Genomic DNA, 21,356 nt, shown 5'->3' on the forward strand with positions numbered 1-21,356 from the left:
GCTCTTCAAGGTAAAGAAAGAGAGGCCTCTTCCAGATCCCAGCAAGCTGTTGGAGGACAACTTGTGTCTTCTTGGTCAGAGATAGCTTTACTAGCAGATTTTAGTCTTCATTATCTTTTACTATCTGATAGTGAGGTTCCTGACTTAATGGTTGACTTCATGCCTCTGAACTACCTCTACCCAATTGTCTGGTTCTATAGACATTCTAAAAAGAAACTGACATCTGCCAAGTGGCCGACTCGGCCTAGGGGTGTTCCGCATAGGCAGCATGTGAATCCTGACACCACTCTGGAGAGCTGCTAGCAGTGGTCCCAAGGCCGGGTCACCTCCAATGGGCCTTTGCCCCTCCTCATTTAAGTGTCACTTCCTCTGTTTCCTTGGCTCCTTCTTAGATCTTGAGGACTCCTGGATTAATCTCTTACTTTACCCATTTTTTTCCTCCTATTTTCATTTATTTGTCTGTTTCTTCTTCTCTCCTGGGGATTTCCTGAATTCCCTCAACTTCCAACCCTCTTTGTTAATTTTGAACTATAGAGGAAAATATAGAAGTTCCCCCCCCCCCTTTTTAATGAATCTTCCTTGAGACATATCTCAGAATTCAATGGAAACTTTTTCTACATCCCAATTATTTCTAATGCAGCAAGAGGAAACAATTATTAATGTATGATAAATATATTGACCAATTATCTTGGTGAAGAATGGAGCAAAAGACTAGGAGTGAAAATACTGGTTAGAAACCAATTGCATTCTCCCAAGCCAGAGGGAATGAATGTTAAAACAGATGTTAACGACTTTTCAGAGCGGGAGGATTCAGGAACTCAGGAAAAGGGAGGAAGAAAAAAAAATCTCTAATCATCATCAAAACAGGAAAGCCTGCAATAGCATTTTGGGTGAGGATGGAAAATGGGAGTAGTAAGATATGGGCTTAATGGTAGATTTGGTTTTAAGTTTGTCCAGTTTGAATGATCATGAAGACTTCAGGAAAGAGCTGTCTCATGGGCAGGTGGAAATGCAGATCTGAAGTTCAAAAGAGGGGGTCAGTACTGACTTACTAATGAATAAATCAAAAACACACAAACACATGAACAGAGCTTGAAGGAAAAGGGAAAAGGGGGATAATAACAGGAGTAGAACCCAGACTACAAGAAATTAATGCAGGTGGGTGGAGAGGCTATGAATTATCCTTTCAGTAAGGGTGATGATGAAAAGAAAGTACATTGGTATGGTGACTCACTGGAATAGAAAAGTCAGAGAGGATTACACTAAAAAATGAGAACTCAATTGTGTGAATAGTAGAGGAAAAGAAGCAATGGAGTTGGAGAAACTGAGCATACAGAAAAGACGAAGTATGACTAATGGGATGTTATGAGATCAAGGTCATAGACCAAATAATTACTCTTACAAAGAAACTGTGTCACCTCTTTGTTCCAAGAAAGATGAGTGAAAATAGGGTAAAGGTAAGGTGTGGGAGGCCTTGGGCAAACATTTTCTGCAAGGTCTCTGTTTACATAAGCAATTTGATTGAGAAATGTCTTACAAAATTCATGGATTTACGTAAGGTATCATTATTAATCTATCAATGAAGATTTAGAATAATGGTAAAGAAGTATTTATCCATTTGTTTGTTATCCAATCAGTGCACATGAAGATTCCTTGTACTATCTCTCCCTGTTTAGATCCAGGAACCATTCCTTTGTTCTCTTTACTGTCAAAATGCACCATTCTTGGCCAATTTCTTACAATGCTATGGCTCTAGAAACTCTCAGGATTGAAACAATATAGATGTTCTGGCCTGTGCAGTTCCCTGATACCAATGATTTAATGATGTTTGCATCATTACTCATGATGTAGCATCATTCATCATGCTGCCCATGAATACTGTCTTACAATGGCTCTCTCAAAGGTTGTTACCAATGCTTTGCTGATGATGACCACAAATGCAAGTCTCAGGCAGAGTATGAGGGAAAATGTGAGTGATAACTCATTTTTTGGTCATGTTAAATTTATCATTTGGAATTTTATAGCATAAATGTAGAACATGTCTTCCAACCATGTCTTCTCTTGGACTTTTTTAGGCTATAATGACTACATTTCTTGAATATGATCTTTTTTAGCATTGAATTCACTATTTCTTTCCATACACTACCACCAACAAGGAGGATAGGAGAAGGACCTATGGGCAAAACTGGAAGGGTAGTCCCATTCACACAAAGAATGTCCTTCACTTACCTGATCAACCCAGAAGAGTATGGTGTCACCACATTCATGGAAGACAAGAAAGGACTGTCTTCAGAAGGACTCATTGGGAAGGTGGGGCAATAATCTCAAAAGCCCTTAGAGGAGACAGTTGTAGCCATCCCTGGAGCTGACTGCCACAGGGTGTGAAACCTGTAGAGGGGATAGGGCGACTACCCTGGGTGCACTGGGAGAATGCACACAGGGAAAGAACACCTGCCACCACCACCTGCCCTCAGGTTTGGAGCCCATAGGCCAAATCACAGTCAGAACACCAATGGGCAGGAGCCTACATGTGGGCTCATACAAGTGGCTCAAGACCAACGGATTTACACAACCCCAAGGACCCTAGTTATCCATCAGCCGCAGGCATGCCTCTGTGGGGGTAAACAAGTGACTAGAGGAAAAGGTTGAAATAAAAGTGCTATAACCTTCTTATTACCTTCACCACGGCCATGATAATAGAAATCTCTTGCCTTATGTGAGGCATTGTGTAGACAGTTTTTTCTCCATTTTTAAAGTGAAAACATTAAAAGTAAGCAAGGACTATTCCTAAATAAAGAGGGACTTTTGATAGTCAATTTGCAGCATGACATCTCTCTTTTGCAGAAATTTAGTCATGTCTAAGAGGTGGCACACTGCTCTTGTTGTACCTTGCCTAAGAACCAGAGACAATAATCAGAGTCAGCTAATACCATCTCCTTCCCAGAGAACAGGAAGCATGACTGTGGGGTCAAAGCATCTCCAACTCCATATGGGGATCTTTTCCAAGGTTCTTCATAAGAGGTATGCAAAGGCAATGTAAGATATTCCTATAAGCTGACAGATTTTGCTAAGAGTTGTCTTAATAGAGGAACTAGGATGAGTAAAAACAGTGCTTTTGTGGGGGTGGTGCGGGGACAATACTAAGGTTTGAGCAAAGCTAGAGTTTCAGGGAGTGGAAAGAGAGAAGTGCTAACAGGGACAGACCCTAAACAAAGATCTGATTGGAAGAACCATTTCTAAACCACTTCTGGAATCAGACCCTAAACATTTTTTAAAACAAGTTTCTATCGTAAATCTCTACAGTGAATAGGTATAACTTTCACATTCATGAAAACAAGTTATATATAGTAGATTAGATCTAGATAAGTGGCAAAGCTTAGCTCTAGTCAACCCTGTCAGTAACTTACAGTCTCTGCTATTGTTCCTAAATTAAGAATTGGTTTTTTTGAACAAATATTCAGGGCTCTCATCAAAATATAGAGTCCTAATATGTCAAAATGGCTTATTCATTAAGACAAAAGTTAATTTCACAGAAAAAGCATTTTTTAAAAAAGATTTTATTTATTTATTTGACAGAGAGAGACAGCGAGAGAGGGAACACAAGCAGGGGGAGTGGGAGAGGGAGAAGCAGGCTTCCCGCAGAGCAGGGAGCCCGATGCGGGGCTCGATCCCAGGACCCTGGGATCATGACCTGAACCGAAGGCAGACACTTAACAACTGAGCCACCCAGGTGCCCCAGAAAAAGCATTTTTTAGGAATAGAGAGACTTAGGCTGTCTACCCTGGGCTAAGATACCACATCCACCCTGGACATACACACTGTTTAGGCAGGAAAGAAAATTCTGCATACACTTACCATTCACGGTCTTGGTTTTAAATTGCTTTCTTCTTCATTCTTGTCACCTGGGTCCATCAAGCTTTCAAGCCCTTAGGCTTTGGACAATGCTTCTTGCTTTTCTTTATCTCACTTGACATGACTGTTGGCGCTGTTCAGTTATCTGAGTCAGATCCTTGGTTCTCCTTAAGGAAGTAACTACCTCTGGCTGGGTCAGCTAAACGTGCCTTCAAGGTCGGCCTATAACTGTTCTGCCTCACTGCTGGCTGCTGTGGGTGGCACTGCCACTGGGCTCACCTGGGACCAAGAGCGGGTCTGGAGAGTCATCAGTATTCCTTCTGTTTGAAGAAACTATCCCTTGGGAATTGCAGATGGGGAAAACAATTTATATTAAAAATACTGCTTTGGCAAACAAAGACAATAACAGAAATATTCCTTGGGCTGGACTACAGCCAGAGATGGCATGCAATCCAGGGCAGTGTGTGCCTTCAGCAAGGCAAGTTCACGTAAAAGCCACCTAGTTGGTCCCGGAGAGGTCACACCAGCAAACCCCTATCCACGCTCATGCCTCCTTCTCCAGGATACTGCTCTGTCCACAGCCTTGCTGCCTAGGTGGCCGCAATTGGATGACATCACCCTATCTCTCTGGGCCACGGCTGACCAGGCAAAGAGTGACGATCCCATCCGAGATGGCCACATCCCGAGGTTGGCCTGGCACCAAAACCTAGGCCGGATGTATTAGTTTCCTAGGGCTATTTTGACAACTTACCACAAACTGGGTGGCTTAAAATAACAGAAATGTATTCTTTTACTGTTCTGAGACTGAATGTCTGAAATCAAGCTCCAAAGGCTCTAAGGAAGGTTCTGTCTTTGCCTCTTGTGGTTTCGGGTAGTTGCCAACAGTCCTTGTTCCTTGGCCCTGAGGTGCATCACTTGGGTCCCTGCCTCTGTTGTCACGTGGTGCTCTCCCTGTGCATCTTTTCTCTTGTGTCCAAATATAACCACTTCTTTTTTTTTTTTTAAGGATCTTCTTTATTTATTTTACAGAGAGAGAGAGAGAACAAGTAGGGGGAGCAGCAGAGGGAGAGGGAGAAGCCGGCTCCCCGCTGAGCAGGAAACCTGATGTGGGGCTTGATTCCAGGAACCTGGGATCATGACCGGAGCTGAAGGCAGACGTTTAACACACTGAGCCACCCAGGCGCCCCCAAATATGACCTCTTCTTTTAAGGACACCATTCATATGAGATTTAGGACCCACTCTAATCGGTATAATCTCCTCTTAACTTGATTACATCTGCAAAGATCCCATTTCCAAATAAGGTCACATTCACAGGTACCAGGGTTTGGGACCTGAGTATATCCTTTGGAGGGGGGACACAATTCAACCCCCCAAACCCTGGGTCCAGCCAAGTGCTTGTCCTGGGCCTATGAATGAGGAGACACATGGAACTAAACAGCAGGTCGTGGAGTTCACAGTAAGATGATGTGATGAGCTGAAATCTGGGCCAAGATGGCCGAAAGCCATCTGCCCGCAGGAGTCATCTGGACAGAAGCCAAGGCAGTGAGAAGGAGAGAGAGGAGCCTGAAGCCACCACAGAGAGGGAAGGGGCACTCCCAGGGGGGTCAGGGTGGTCCTGAAGCTGCCTTGCACTCCTGACTTTTACCTCCAGAACCCCACTGGCTGTGTATCATCCCTGTCTTCTTCACAAAGCTGCTTTAACAATTTGTTCTGCCAAACTTCAAGAGCTAGGGTAAAAGAGTCCAGGGAGAATATTCTTTTTAGTGGTGAGGAAACAAGCCTGAGAGATGTGGAGACTCCATCCCACTGTTGTGCCTCCTAGCAGGGCCTTCTTCCAGATTACTGAGGGGAGCCTGGCCCCAGGCAGCGGGGAAGGCTTTCCTGGTGCACTTCTCTGGAAGAGAACTAGTCACCCACAGGCTACCAGGAACAAGTTGTTTGTCTTTCAAGGTGACCCTGGCCGGCCCAGGAGGCACAAGGGTGGCACCCAGCCGCCTTTCTATTTCTCTCCCAGATTTCTGCCCATTTCCGGGGAGGACGTGCAGATAGGCTAGGATACGCTGCTGGCTGCTTGCCTTGTCCATCCATCTCACAAATGCATAAACAGGAAGCTGGCCCAGGGCCTGGAAGAGGCCAGAATGACTGGGTCAAGAATTGCCCTTTTCACTTTCAACCTGGGATTCTCCTGACCCAGTGTCTCCCTCAACTGGCACAGAACTGACCACTGCATAATTTCTTACCACGAGCGGAAATGCAATTAGCAGAGCCCATGAAAGGAAGGGGGGAGCAGAAGCAATTTATTCTGGGATTATATAATGCTCTACCCCACTTGTTCCCCAATTTCTGCCACCCCCAACAAAAAATGTTCGCTAAGTGCAAAACAACTCATCTCTCTAGAGATAATAGAATAGATGCTTATTAAGAATTTCCTTATAAAGCTCTCAACTGTGAATATCTGAATGACTGATAAATTCATTTTCATTTAAATTTAAATGCCAGGGAAGAGGAGAAGTCCAGTTTGGAAGTCAGAGCAGTAGCTCTGGTTCTGTCGCTCTGCTAAGCCAGGGAGCTCTGAGCCAGGTTTTGACCTGACAAGCGAGAAGGTGACGTGGGAGGTCTTGGAAGGTCATGAGCACGCTAGGCAGGTGCGCACACGAGCTATGTCTTTCCACGACATCAGCTGTATTCAATCATAAAGCAAAGTGAAATCACAATGATAAAGCAGGTTCAGGATCCCAAACTCAAGGACATTTCCCCCATGTGATTGAACTTGGCTTCCTACACGGCACACAGAGCAGGGCAGAAGACAAACCACATGACAAACAAGATAACAGAACGGTGCAGGAAGTGAACGAACCACACGTGAAGTCAGACTGTGGGCCCGCGGCTGAGATCAGGCCTCCGTCAGGTCCGGGTCTGCCCTCAGCACTGACTGCTTCTGAAGTTCAAGCAGGGAAGGATCTCAGTTCTGTTCGGAGATCCATCGGGCACAGCCTCCCGCCGCAGTTGCCTTTTTAAAGTGGTCAGACATAGAGGGGTCATGTCTGAGGACTCCAACAGTTTGCTGCCCAAATCCTCCCTTTTTAAAGGGATTTAAGGGGTCTTGGGCCCCCGCAGACCTCCTCCGCTTCTGCTCATTATCAGTTCTGCGGTGTCAGCTAACGTTGATCCCAGGAATATCTCCTAGCTGCTTGTGTCATTGCTTGACACGGGCCCCTACTTGACATGGGAGACTCCATTTTGCTTTCTACAGAGGTCCCTTGTGCATTTACTGATCTCTGGCCCCCCTGGGACTGACCTGGTTCTAGAGAAGGAATGGAAACTTCCCCGATTTGAGTGCTGGCCATCTTCAGGAATGTATAGGAATCTGTTGCAGATGATCTCATTTAACCTTCAGAACTACATTAAGAAATGGGTTTAGGGGCCCCTGGGCGGCTCAGTCATTAAGCGTCTGCTTCTGCCTTCGGCTCTGGTCATGGTCCCAGGGTCCTGGGATTGAGCTGAGTCGGGCTCCCTGCTCGTTGGGAAGCCTGCTTCTCTCTCTCCCACTCCCCCTGCTTGTGTTCCCGCTCTAGCTATCTCTCTCCCTGTCAAATAAGTAAATAAAATCTTAAAAAAAAAAAAAAAGAAATTTTGAAAATAAAGAAAAGTAATGGGTTTAATAAATGAGGAACTAAAGAATTAGAGAGACTAAGGAGATTTCTAGTACTTGAATTTCCGGTTGAGCAGGAAATACTGGGAGATAAATATCACCCTGACCTTTTTATTTTCATCAGCCTTTCTCCTTGGGAAGGGACCAGGGAGTAAAGAAGGTAGTGCAGGGATGCCTGGGTAGCTCAGTCGGTTAAACATCTGTCCTTGGCTCAGGTCATGATCTCGGGGTCCTGGGATTAAGCCCCGCATCGGGCTCCCTGCTCAGTGGGGAGTCTGCTTCTCTCTCTCCCTCTGCTGCTCCCCCGGCTTTTGTTCTCTCCCCCTCTCTCTCTCTTTCAAATAAATAAATAAAATCTTAAAAAAAAAAAAAGAAGATAGTGCAGACCTGAGACACAAAAAAGTTCAGTATCAACCACAAATGCTTGCCAACAGTTTATATTCAAGTTGGAAAGTTTCTGTTAAGACATTACAGCAAAAAAGCCAGACGTGAAATGATAAATATAACACCATCTCTGTCTTACAGTCCTCTCTAAAGTAGCAAACCTAAAAAAACAAAAATAGAATTACCTTTCCAAATCTGGAGATAAATACACCAGAATTTTAAAGAGGGATATAAGTAGTCTTCCTGGCTTTTCTGTTTTCCTAATTTTCTATAATAAACAATTAGTATCTCTATAATAATGATTTTTTAAAAAGCACATTGTAATTATCTTTAGGGAGGCAATCACCTGGAGTTGTGGGTGTAGACAATGGTGTCTGGGGCTGGATCAAGGCCACAGAATGTCGATATGCTGACCCACCCCCCACAGCTGGAGTCCAAGGAGCTGAGTACACAGGGACCATCTCCAATCCTCCCTAGTGTTGCCCCACAGGAAATGTAGGCACTGCTGCTACTCACTTGGGGGAGAACAAGGAAGCTGCTGGGAGGTTATTGCTCCCTTTCTAGGCATCTAACCGTAAGAAATACTGACTTTGTCCCAGCGCTATGAACACAACGACAAATAGGTCCAGATGAGTGCTCTCAAGGGGCCACAGTCTCCTGGAGGAGACAGTTTCAGAACGGCGTGATGAGGGCTGGTAGTAACATGCACAGGATGTCATGCACACGTGTGCACACGGCCGCTGCAAGGAAACCAGCCTTTGGTGTGGGGAGGGCTTCCCGGAACAGGGGCAATCTGGCCTGGCAGTGTGCACACCACGATGCTGGGACCTCGGACCAACTCGCAGGCTGATGGTCAGTCTGGGCACACTGTGCTGCTCATCCAAATTGCCCACTTCCCTTGACACCTAAAGGGCAAAGCTGCTCACGATGAGCGGATATGGGTTCGGTGTGGGTGAGGGGTGAAAAAAAATGGAAGCAAACCCCAGGCTGAAGGAGCAGCGTGTGCAGGGGTGTGGTGGCAGGGTGTGCTCACAGTATTCAGGGAAACTGCGAGGAGTCTGTGTGGTTAGAACTTGACAGGATTACGAAGGGGTACGTGCACCCCGATGTTTATAGCAGCAATGTCCACAATAGCCAAACTGTGGAAAGAGCCCAGATGTCCATCGACAGATGAATGGATAAAGAAGAAGTGGTATATATATATATATACAATGGAATATTATGCAGCCATCAAAAGGAATGAGATCTTGCCATTTGCAATGACGTGGATGGAACTGGAGGGTATTATGTTGAGCGAAATAAGTCAAACAGAGAAAGACATGTATCATATGACCTCACTGATATGAGGAATTCTTAATCTCAGGAAACAAACTGAGGGTTGCTGGAGTGGGGGGTGGGGTGGGAGGAGGGGGTGACTGGGTGATAGACACTGGGGAGGGTATGTGCTCTGGTAAGCCCTGTGAATTGTGCAAGACTGTTGAATCTCAGATCTGTACCTCTGAAACAAATAATGCAATATATGTTAAGAAAAAAAAAAAGAAGAAGAAGAAGGTAGCGGGAGGGGAAGAATGAAGCGGGGGAAATCGGAGGGGTAGACGAACCATGAGAGACGATGGACTCTGAAAAACAAACAGGGTTCTAGAGGGGAGGGGGGTGGGAGGATGGGTTAGCCTGGTGGTGGGTATTGAGGAGGGCACATTCTGCGTGGAGCACTGGGTGTTATGCACAAACAATGAATCATGGAACACTTCATCTAGAATTAATGATGTAATGTATGGGGATTAACATAAGAATAAAAAAAAAAAAGAACTTGATAGGATTACATTCTGAAGGCTCTGAGAAGTCCCTGACAGGTTTAAGCCAGAGTGCCCTTGGAGTCAAATTTGATTTTTTAGGAAGGTCACTATAGGACACGGTGTGGAATGAATGGGAAGCCAGGAGATCAAGGAGGCGAGGACTTTGTGGTGGTTATTAAGGCACACAGGGTGTGAATTTCACTCTGGCCATGGAGCCAGGCTTTCTCTTCTTCTCACCATCACACCATCAGTGTCCCAGAGCCCTACCTCCAATCCAGGGTCACCATACAGTCGGTTTTGTGGTATGTGTGAAAGTATGGTGTATGTGTGTGTGTGTGGGGGGGGTATGGTGTATGTGGGGGGTATGATGTGTGGGGGGGTATGGTGTGTGGGGGTATGGTGTGTGTGGGGGGAGGGTATGGTGTGGGGGGGTATGGTGTGTGGGGGGTATGGTGTGTGGGGGGTATGGTGTGTGGGGGGTATGGTGTGTGGGGGTATGATGTGTGGGGGGGTATGGTGTGTGGGGGGTATGGTGTGTGTGGGGGGAGGGTATGGTGTGTATGGGGTATGGTGTGTGGGCGGGTATGGTGTGTGGGGGGTATGGTGTGTGTGGGGGGAGGGTATGGTGTGTATGGGGTATGGTGTGTGGGGGGGTATGGTGTGTGTGGGGGGAGGGTATGGTGTGTGTGGGGGGGTATGGTGTGTGGGGGGTATGGGGTGTGTGGGGTATGGTGTGTGGGGGGGAGGTGTGTGTGGGGGATGGGGGGGTATGGTGTGTGGGGGGGTACGGTGTGTGGGGGGGGAGGGTATGGTGTATGTGGGGGGTATGATGTGTGGGGGGTATGGTGTGGGGGGGTATGGTGTGGGGGGGGAGGTGTGGGAGGGTGGGGGGCACCGGGGCGGGAGGCGTGTGTGTCTGGTATGTGGGTACAGTGCATGTGTGTGGCGTGTGTGTGTGTCTGTGTGTGTATTGGCAGGGTTTCCAGAGCATGGACGAGGATCAGCCTGAACAGATTACGGCTTACTCCAGAGGAGTTGCCGGCTAGTGGCCGTTGGCTCCCCCCGAGTCAGCCTCCGCGTGCTGTGTCCTGCTCCCCCTTCTAGGACTGAGGTTTCTCTACTTTGTGTTCTCCACGCCCATTCTCATTCACCCAGTCTGTGCAAAGCAAAACAACAAGAAAACAACTGGTCCGCCAGTGTACATTTCAGTCTTTCAGAAGCATTCTCAGCTTTCCTGTTTGGAGGTCGGATGGTGAATGCTGAGTAAAGAGGAGAGGGCAGGCTGTGTGGGTGAAGCCCTTTGTTATGGCTGTGGCTAAGTGGTGCTCTCAACTCCCCGCCCCCTGCCCCCGGCCCCAAAGATCCATCCAAGTCCTAATCCCAGTAGCTGTGAATGTGACCTTATTTGAAAAAAGATCCATCCAAGTCCTAATCCCAGTAGCTGTGAATGTGACCTTATTTGAAAAAAGATCCATCCAAGTCCTAATCCCAGTAGCTGTGAATGTGACCTTATTTGAAAATAGGGTCTTTGCAGACCTAAGTAAGTGAAGGATCTCGAAATGAGATGGTTTTTAGAGACTTATGTAGAGACTTAGATAGGGGGTCCAAATCCAATGACCGGTGTCCTCATAAGAGCGAGAAGAAGGAGATTTGAGACAGAGACTCACAGAGAAGTCCAGTGAAGATGGAGACAGAGGTTGGAATGATGTCTCTACCAGCCCCCGGATGCCAGAGCTTGCTGCAGCCAGAAGCAGCTGGGAGAGAGGCATGGGGTGGTTCCTTCCTCAGAGCCTCCGGAAGGAACTAAACCTGAGGACACCTTGATTTTGGCCTCTGGGCTCCAGGACCATGAGACAAGGAAGTGTTATTGTTTAGAGCCACCAGCTTTGTGGTCATTTGTTTCTGCAACCCTAGGGAACAAATAGAGTCATATGTTAGAAACAGTCTGGTGAGAGCAGAGGAAGGGACACACATTGTCACTGAGATTACTAAGTGGAGAGATTATCCCCCACACAGGTAAGAGGGAATGGGGTCTAAAGCTAAGGTGGGTAGTGAGGATGGAGATAAGCAGAGAGGCGTAAGAAATATGCATTTTCTGTATTTAAGGGCAGACTCTTCCCTCTTAGTCTCTGAGATCCTGAAGTGGATCATCTCCTTGTCAGTCATGCACACAGCACCGTGCTGCTTCTCTCTCCCCAGTCACTCAAAACTCTTACTACATTAAAAAAAAAAAAAAAAAACGGAATTGTTCAGAGAACTTCCAGCTATTGAGTAATAGTAAAATGAACAAAACAAAACAAAACTCTAACTACATAGACAGAGTTACAAAAGATGTCATCTAAGAATTGAGAACATAAAGTAAAACAAGGTGTTAAAATGGACTCTTCTTTTTGTCTGGAAACCTCAGCAGAGGGCCCAATTTTGGAGGAAACAAGAGTAAATGCCAAGTACTCCCTTGTTCCAAAGCAAGGTAGTGGATCGCCTACACACAGCCCGGGAAGAGATTGTGAAATAGTTTTACCAGGGTTAGCCCATCGCCCACGTTGAGTATAAAAGAGATGGTGAAGGGTCATTGGGAGGTTGAAGAGGCTCCCAGGAGGATTTTCTTGCAGAAAGGTACTGTGTTCCTCAAAACAGGGTGTGGTGGTGGTTTCCAACTCACTTTAAGCTAATGAGAGGAGCTCAGCGAACACCCCCTTTGGAGCCCTTGAACTTGTTGCCTTGACGGTTGAGAGTCATTGGAAATGTGCTGGCCCTCGTGCCTGGGAAGCCAACACCAGGAGGCTGAGGCCCCACGGGGCAGCAGCGGCGGGAGGAGGGGGGCTGCTTGGGAAAGGCCTGCACTTCCATGGTGTGGCAGGGCAAGGATGACCCGGGGCGTCCTGTGGGCCACACACACAGCAAGGCAGCCGGATCCGGTCGTTCTAAGAGGAAGCCCCATCCAAACAGGCAAGCTGCGGGGAGGCTGGGGCCGCGGAGTGATTCCAACGACTGATGAACCTAAGTCCCAGGGCAACCTGGAACTTAATGGGGACTTGCAAACAGATACCCAGGAAAGGTATTACTTATCCCCCCAAACAGTCAGGTGAGCCGGCAGCAACAGGGGGATCTCCAAAGGCCCCCCGGGAGTGCCAGTGAAATAGGGTTGGCTCCAGCTTTTCATCATGCCCCAGGGACACCTCGAAAGCTTACAGCTGCCCCTTTCAGTTTCAGTGTTTTTTGCCTCTTCCCTCTAACTGCCAATCTTCAAGTGCTTTATCCCCAGGGTTGCCCAACACAGTGTCCAAGTGGTGGGAAGGTGGTAGAACAAACACTCCAGAAGAATCTGAAAGCTAAATGACCCTCTCCATTGCACATTTCTCAGCCTCGAGGAAGCCTGATGAAGGCAAGGGGAAAGTTCTAAATTGGTAGGGACTTTTGAGTTTCACTATTACCCTGGACTGGACATTTTTTTTTCTTTTTAGATAGTTACTAGTCCTGCCTTTATTCACTCTAGTTCATTAAAAATGTAATTGTTTTAAAGACCCTATAAATAAAGTGCCTACACACTAATGCAGGATTTAGGTCACCCTTCTCAGCACGGTATTTTTTTAAGGCAATATTTCTAATTGGAAGCTTATTACTCACACAGTAGTTATAAGAAGGTCAGATATAATGATATATTCAATCTAAATAAGACAGGCTGATTAAGGACTTACCTAATGTAAAAAATATACATAATAACTATTAGCCATGTGGACAGATGCATGGAGTCAGAAGAGCATGTGAGAGGAGGTGGGGGATCCCTGTATGATCCACCAAGTGCTCATACATGGGGCCATTGCCTTGCGCCCTCCATGACAGTAAACAACTCACTCACAGATGGGTTCTACATTCTACACACACCTAAATACACAAGCATGAGTTTTGACCTGCTATTGATATAATCTAAAGTGAGAGTACTGTGAATTTTCTGTGATACTCCCATGAAAAGAGTCAAGAGAACACCAGCAAAGAGCAAGAAGCATCAAGTTGTTTATTTAGTTTGAACCTAAAGGATGTTTAGCCCTTGACATTCCCATAAAGTAAAGGGCATATATCTCCTTTTGCAGCATTTACTTCACAAATGACATGCACTTAGGATGGGGGGATTTGGTGGCCGTTGCATCTAATGGAAATTACTGAAGTACTCTGAAATATGTGACAATGTTTTAATAACATATTTTAGTCACTCACTTAACATGTAACATGATGGGAGTGCATCTGAATTGTAATACTTTTAGTTTTGGTAATCTGTAGTTTCTACCGCTGATGAAACTGATAAAACTGCTTTTTATTTACCAGTCAGGCACTAGTCTGAGTTCTTAGAAAAATGCAAAAGCAGAACAAATGCTACTCCCTTTACCTCTGGAACTTTTTAGAAGCTAGACCAAAATTATAAATTTTTCAAGGTTTCTCTTAAGCAGTGCTTTTGTTGTTGTTTCTTGTTTGTTTTTGTTTTTTGTTGTTGTTGTTGTTAAGATTTATTTTAGAGAAAGAGAGACAGCATGTGAGCAGAGAGAGGGAGAAAGAGAATCCCAAGCAGACTCCACGCTGAGCACAGAGCCCGATGCAGAGCTCAATCCTAGGACCCTGAGATCAAGACCTGAGCCTAAACCAAGAGGCAGAGGCTTAAAGGACTGAGCCACCCAGGTGTCCCTGTTGTTTCTTGTTTTTTGTTCTCTGTGTGTTATCATTTCAGAGAACAAACTAGATAAGAACTTGCTAACACTGTGAGAAAGTTAACTTTTGGTAAACTTTCTATAAGGAATCAGGAACCTTGAACAGCCATTCAGAGTCAGGGTTTTTTTTTTTTTTAATATATATGTATACATCCCTATATATCCTGCTTTGTACCAACTACTATGGCAAATGAGTTTGGATCTTCTTATGGAGATTTCTCTAGTTGAATAGAAACCCTTCTATAAAGTCAGCAGGTTCTGTGAGCCTAAAGACAATGTCTTTGTGAAAGCCTCTAACTTACTGTTTGCATTGCATATTCCTATTGGGGAAAAAAGAGCATTAAAGTAACTCTAAGTTCTATTTTATTGGCAACTTAAAATGCAAAGTATTTTATTTTTAAGCTTTTAAAATTTGAAAACAAGAGAGCACCATTGGCTAAATAATGTAGTTTCTCCAAAGCTGAATGTGCTTATTTGGAACTCAGTTGTTCTGCTTGAAATACCAAAGCAACTTCCTAAAACTCTTAGGTGGGAACACTACGCTTTGATAACCTGTGATTAGGCGAATTGATCAGTCACAGTTGGTAGCATCCCTGTTATCCTTGGCAAGGGTTTAAAACATTCTAAAATAAATTCATTTTGCTAGGCTTACACGAGCCTTTTCTTTCTGAATGTCTCCTGAGAAGCGTGTACCACATATAGGAATCCTTTATCCTTCTCACTTTGGTGGGCTTCAGAACCCAAGTGGAAATGCTCCCCACTCAGTGTCTGTGACCAGAAGGAAGCAGTTTAATTAACATTCAGCTGTACATCCTTCGGCTTATTCTGATTAATCACTCGTGTTGACATGATCTGGTCCGTGGTGCTTGGTTTTATCCAGTCCAGGAATCTGCTTCTCACTCTTGTATCTTCTTATTACCCCCAGGATTTTGGTAGGATGCTGCTTTTGGATCAGTCCATCACCTTCTACTCTCTGTTGGAAGGTGTGGAGCTGCTTGAAAGACTTGCCACCATGGGGAGTAGGGGGAGGGGTGGCGACAGCAACTTCCATTGTGTCTCCCCAGCCTGCAGTTAGGTCAGCCAGAGTGGACTTTTTATTATGTGACAGTCACCAGAAAGATGACAGAATTTGCCTGAGATTTCATCCAGAGCTTACCTAGAATGGATCCTGAGGGTGGGTTGGAGGGGAACAGGTGAGAAGGAAAAACACTACACTCTACTTGTACCTACCACGTCCAGCTCATTCAAAAACCAGCTACTTGGGATTAGGAGGATTTGGGGACTGATTGGTCACCTGTCGTGCAAGATGGGTCTCTTTGTGGTGACCCCTTATCTGTGTCAGGGTTCAGGAGAAATTCCACAATGCTACACAGCATGAGTTAGGCAAGAGGCATTACTGGGGGGAGAATTACTGAGCTGTGTCATCAAGGAAGAACAGGAGGCTTCCGTGTTCCTATCACCCCACAGGGAGGAGTTGTGGGCAGGGTGCTGTGCTGGGTATGTGATGGAACTGCCCCCTGAGGCTGCAGGGGAAGAAAATACTTTCCTCAGTGCTTCTGGGTCCCTGGTTGGATCTGAAAGTTAAACTGACAAAGACAGATTAATGGGATAAAAGCATACAAATTTATTTAATATAAGTTTTATGTAACACAGGAGCCTTCATAAGGAGCTGAAGACCCGAAGAAACAGCTAGACCTGAGTATTTTTATTCTAGGTTTGATGAAGGGTGAGCTGTCGTGAAGAAATACGATAGACTGAGGAGTGAGGTAAGTGTAGCGAACAAGGAGAAACTTAGCAAGGCCTGTTTGTTAGGATCCTTCTCGCAGTCCCTCTTTCTTCCGGGATAAGGATGCACTTTCTGCCAGGTGTAGGGCGGGCACCTCCCACAGGAGGGTTTGGTGCTGCTTCAGGGGCAAAAGGAGGGTTGGGGAGGTCAGAGTGACCTTCCTGCTTCTGCCATTTCTCAAACTCCTTCAGTTTAAAATATTCAATATGTCACAGTGCCATATTTTGGGGTAGCATGTCCTGAACCCCATCAATACCCTTCCTTTTTATTGGGCCGATGTGAGGAAGCAGCCTGTTGCCAGGTGCTGGGGAAATACACTGTGGGAGGGTATTGTTTGAAGAACTTGCCTGGGAATGCTGGTTGTCCCTCCCGGGAGGGAAACCTTGGGCTCCTGGGAAGCTGCTGGGAGTGGTTGGGAGGTGGGAGGAGGGGACTGCCCCTTTGGGCAGCCTCTTTGAGTGAGAAGGAGCCTCCAGGCTCCAGCCTCCAGCCTCCGGCTGGCCACTGTCCTGGCAACCAAGAATGAGCATGTGGGTCACTTCCAGCTCTTCTGACCATGGCACCACAGGGCAGGGGTGAGAAAGAAGGCAGAAGTGGGGATGAATCCCAGCTTTTGGGCCTGGACAATTGGACATCTAAAGGAGGAGGAGGAAAGGAGTAGGCAAAAAGAGGACAGGGAGGAAAGGGGAAATTTGAAGAAAAGACTTAAAGGTATTAAAGAAAACATCCACTATATCCTTGGTGCACAGACAAATGAAAATATGTTGAATACCCAAACTGGTAAGCCTGCCAAGTTTAAATCATCTTCTCGGCTATTTTCTGCTATGGTGGGTTAGAGGATAAACACTTACGCATTTATTTAAGATGAAAAAAAATTCTGCTCTTTTACTCTCTTCCCATTCCCCAAATAATAGAAAAGGAAAACAAAAGTTTCAGTACCCATCACAGTTTTAACTTTGAGCTGTCGGGTAGTTTAGTCCATAATGCCCTTGGACTGACCCTTCTGCAAATCAGTGCAGTGAGGTGGGCTATGACACTAGGGACCTGCATCTAGAAATGACAGGTGGACACAGGTATTCATCACAGCATTGTTTTTTAAATAAGAAAAGGGGTTGCCTGGGTGGCTCAGTCAGTTGAGCGTCTGGCTCTTGATCTTGGCTCAGGTCTTGATCTCAGGGTTGTGGTTTTGGGCCCTGCACTGGGCTCCAGGCTGGGTGTGGAGCCTACTTAAAAAAAAAAATAAATAAGAAAGGATTGAAAATAATGAAAATGATTATCAAAAGAGTATTTATTACAATACATCCTGTTACACAATTCACTAGAATATAATGACGCTATAAAAACAACGCTTTTTTAATGTACTGATACTTAATGACATCCACAATTCATTGTCAGGTAAAAAAAAATAATAAAGTGCCAAACAGTATCTATTCTATGCTATCATTTGTGTAAAAAAAATGGCAGTGGTAAGGATATATGTCTATATGGCCTTGTACAAGCATAGAATATTTCTGGAAAGATATGCAGGAAACTAGTAATGTTGGTTGTCTTTAGGAAGGGGCAGTAGGTGGCTGGGAACAGAGGTGAGAGAGAGATATTTCACTGAAATATCTTTCATGTCTTTTGAACCATGTGAATGTATTATACATTCTGAAAAAATATGTGGTAAAAACAGCATGTAAAAACCCTAGGTTTGCAATCTCAGACAGAGTCTTTCTGCATTTGCTTGTGGCCTTTTGCCAAATTTTCTGTTATATCATTTTTCTGGATTCTTTTTTGCAAAGCAGTAGAACATACTTCTGTTCTTTTAAGAGTGTGGGTTTGGAGTCAGATGGACACAGTTTGAGAGCTGGGTCCACCACCCTGGCTGTGAGGATTTAGGCAAGCCGCTTTACCAGAATCTCAGATTCCTTGTTTACAAAATGCTCACAACATGGCAGCTAGCTTTCCCCAGAGTGAGTGATCCAAAAGAGAGCAAGGAGTAAGTGCCTTTATGCCCTGAGGTCAACACACCATCGCTTCTGCCTCATGCTATTTCTTAAAAGCCGGTCACTAATCCAGCCCATAGTCAAGAGGTGGGAAATTAGGTTCCACCTCTTAAAGGAAGGAATAGCAAAGAATCTGTGAGCATATTTTAAAGCCACCACAGAAGAGTAACTATATAATTTATCTTTCAAATTCAGGCACTTCTAAGAGTGAAAGGTGGTGATATTAATATCAAGGCTGGATAGTAAGTGTAAACTGGGGCTCTCCCAGGCAAATCAGGATGTATGGTCACTTGGCTACTGGTGTTCCCATAACCTCTCATGGAAATAAGTCTCAGACCAAGACGTGTGTGTAAATATCTATTACAAACGGACTCTCGAACACTCATCCTTCTTGCTCTGGAAGCTCAGTGGAATTCTAACTCCCTGATCATCTAGGAACTCCAATGAGCACTTTGCCTGAAAGGCTGGCTCTCAGGAACCTGAGAACATGTTCTGACTGAAGATCAACTAACTTTCTAATTGGATCAGACAAGAGAATCCTCCATTAAAAGAATGAATGCAGGACAGAATTCTAAATCTAGGATTTTCTCCCCAAGGTGTTAGCTGCCAGGCTCCTGGCACGGCATGTCATTCACTTTACCCTTCGGTTTTCCCTTTCAGTCCCCTTAGGTGCAGATGCAGATGGCAATTTTTGAACTTCTTGCAGAAATGTCATCCAGACAGCATCTTTCACATGCTACCCACTTTTCAAGTATGCATTTATGATTAGAATACTGCAGGTGTTAACAAATATCTCCTTGGGTATAGATTAAAACTAATTTAAACAGACACCTACACATCACACTATCTATTCTGAAGTACTTCAGGTAAATTTCACATAGTGTAAAAACTCAGTAACTGGGTCCCTAAGTAACCTTCAGTTTTTAACAATTCCATTAAAAACTATCATTTCAAGGGGAAAATGGAAGTTACAGTCTAGAGAGATTTAGACTAGTAGTAACAGATGTTTTTCCTATGGAAATTTCAATGATGAGGTATTTTCTATAAAATTGAAACAGAGCAAATCTGGTACTGGATTACCTCTAGTTTCTCTTGAGAGTTACTGCCTTTGTCATTTATTTCTATTATGAATAAAACCCCAGACCACCTACTGAAACAGAGCAAATAGAGCAGCTCGTTTTCCAGCCTCCTTCCAATTCTTAGTCCTCTTTCCTGCATCATATCATTATAATAGCAGCATGTGCCCTACCTCGCTGATGGCATCATATACACCTCACATTGCCAAAATCTGGTGCTGAGGGAGAAACACCTTTTAAACATTTTGTCTGATATTCAAGGTATGCCATAATTTGGCCCAGCCCTATCCTATAGAAAAATAATATGCGTAACTTCAAATTTTCTAGGGGTCACATCTAAAAAGTAAGAAGAAATACATGGACTTAATTTTAATATTATATTTTATTTAATCCAATATATCCTGGGGGGGGTTCAGAGCATGCCACCCCAAAATATGCCATGCTGACATAAGGATTGTTGTTGCCGAAGGCAGTAAGAACAACTCTCTGCCCTCCCCCTTTCTCTTAGAAAAGGAAGGATGATTCTTAACTCGTGGAGACAAGTCTAGACTCTTAACAGCCCAGAAGTGGCACCAAAGGAATCAACACAAATGTTGCTTAAAAAAATCCTTATCTTCCATTAGTTTCTTCATATATTTGCCTTCCCACAATTTGCCAACTCTGGAAGCTCAAAGTCCCTTTCCTTTGTCTTGTCACTTCTCCACAAACTAGTTATTCTTTGTTAAGACGCTATATAAGCTTGAGTTCTTTTTTTTTTTTTTTAAGATTTTATTGGTTTATTTGACAGAGAGACACAGTGAGAGCAGGAACACAAGCAGGGGGAGTGGGAGAGAGAGAAGCAAGCTTCCCGTGGAGCAGGGAGCCTGATGCGGGGCTCGATCCCAGGACCCTGGGATCACAACCTGAGCCGAAGGCAGACGCTCAACGACTGAGCCACCCAGGCACCCCTATAAGCTTAAGTTCTAACCACTCTTTTGAGTTATTCATCACTGAGTACCCACGTGCGTATGTGCAATGCACGAATTAATAAAATCCTGCTTGGGCGCCTGGGTGGCTCAGTTGTTAAGCATCTGCCTTCGGCTCAGGTCATGATCCCAGGGTCCTGGGATCGAGTCCCATATCGGGCTCCTTGCTCCGCGGGAAGCCTGCTTCTCCCTCTCCCACTCCCCCTGCTTGTGTTCCCTCTCAGGCTGTGTCTCTCTCTGTCAAATAAATAAATAAATTCTTTAAAAAAATAAAAATAAAAATAAAAATAAAATCCTGCTTGTCTTTGTCTTGTTAATCTGTCTAATTTTCAGGGCCCCAGCTAACGGATCTAAGGTGAGAAGAGGAAAAATAAAAATAAAAATATTTTTTCTCCGTTATAATCCAATGCCTTGTATTTTAATAGACAGTATTTTCTTTTCTTGAAAATTCCTTCCCCTGTCTCAGTCTTTGGAATCTTGCCTATCTTCCAGGTCATCTCAAAGGCAAAACAAATCTTTTCCACCTGGACCAGATGTCCTCACTCATTTATTCTACCATGGATTATCATAATATATGCACACATATTGTTCCTTTTTATTGTCTTCTTGAGAGGAAGTATCGAGACTTATTTTTTTTCTCTTCTTAGGCTTATCAGATTGCCTTGTACATAGTAGGTAGTCATTAAGTATTTGTTGGGTTAAAGTGGATTGCACTGAATTCCCTGCAAAGGAAAGGAATCTTTCTATTGAAAATCAAGCTACTGATAGCTCATGAAACATCTGCGGTGCAATATGTTTTCTACCTACAGGAAAACCAGAAGCTTGCTGACTTAGTCACTCTTTATCCAAAGCAACTGTTAATTGGATGAAAATTGCTCACATTGTGTGGTAATTCAAAAAAAGTACTCTTCATGAAGTTGATGATTATATTTTATTTCGCTCTTATCACTTGGAGGCTGTGCAGGGTTCCCCACCCCCTTTGGTATATTGTCTATTAACTTAGCTAGAATATTCTCCACCATTTCTTAGAAAACTGCCAGTTAGTCTGTATCAGGAGGTGAGGATGTTGAAAGGGTTGGAAAGAAATAATAACCACTTTGATTACATATTTATAAGGTGCTCACATCTCCCCGGTCCCATTCTGTCTAAAAAGAGA

Source organism: Mirounga angustirostris, unplaced genomic scaffold, assembly GCF_029215605.1.
Source record: "Mirounga angustirostris isolate CCGP_5_RB_7025 unplaced genomic scaffold, mMirAng1.0.hap1 SCAF_12, whole genome shotgun sequence".
NCBI classification, from domain to species: domain Eukaryota; kingdom Metazoa; phylum Chordata; class Mammalia; order Carnivora; family Phocidae; genus Mirounga; species Mirounga angustirostris.